The sequence below is a fragment of the Gregarina niphandrodes genome (assembly GCF_000223845.1).
Source record: "Gregarina niphandrodes unplaced genomic scaffold scaffold00120, whole genome shotgun sequence".
Taxonomy (NCBI): domain Eukaryota; phylum Apicomplexa; class Conoidasida; order Eugregarinorida; family Gregarinidae; genus Gregarina; species Gregarina niphandrodes.
In genome coordinates, this window is record NW_011645884.1 from 5,719 (window position 1) to 6,363 (window position 645).

The 645-nt window shown below is 52.9% G+C and overlaps 1 non-coding gene across 1 annotated transcript; it reads left to right on the top strand.

Moving 5' to 3' along the window:
• The first annotated feature begins 504 nt into the window (after nucleotides 1–504).
• Nucleotides 505–583, top strand: GNI_204640. The gene has a single exon. It is a non-coding gene; the product is annotated as a tRNA-Tyr (tRNA).
• The last annotated feature ends 62 nt before the right edge of the window (nucleotides 584–645 follow it).

Sequence of the window (645 nt, forward strand, 5' to 3'; positions counted from 1 at the left end):
GTCCTAGGAGAAGTTGTCGGAAATGCCGAAGTTAGTAGAGTGTTCGGCGGGATATAGTTACCGCAGATTCTGACTGGTTTGTCCGGATGGAATACTAACCGAGGTCGGAAAGCCCACGGTGAACTAGACTGATACCTCGCTCTTCATCTTGCGATAAAGATGTGGTGATACGATCGGGGGGGTCCACGCCATTCCCACCCATCCACAGAATGGCCGAGTTTGTCCGGAGTGCAGGCGGCTGGGATATACGGCTCTCATCGTGTTGGAATCCCGTGCCCGCAACAGAAAGACCAGGCTCGACTGTGATGCGCGAGAGACCCTGAGTTGGTTCGGGTCTGTTGGCACAATAGTTGTGTTGCTGTTTGTGAAACTCCCTAAATCAACAAGAAGCTCCTGCCCTCGCACCGGCCCCTGGATCCAAATCGTTCACGATTTCGCGAGAGTGCGTGCTCAATTCCCGACACTGCTTCACATCGTGTGCAATGGGGTTGAAGGACGGTATTGCCCGGGGTAGCTCAGTTGGTGGAGCGTCTGACTGTAGACAGATATCAGGTAGCGGGCGGTTCGTTTCCGTCCCACGGGACTGATATTTCTGTCAAAATGTAGTTTGTGGTCTAGTTATTTCGGTGCTGCGAAATACCTTTC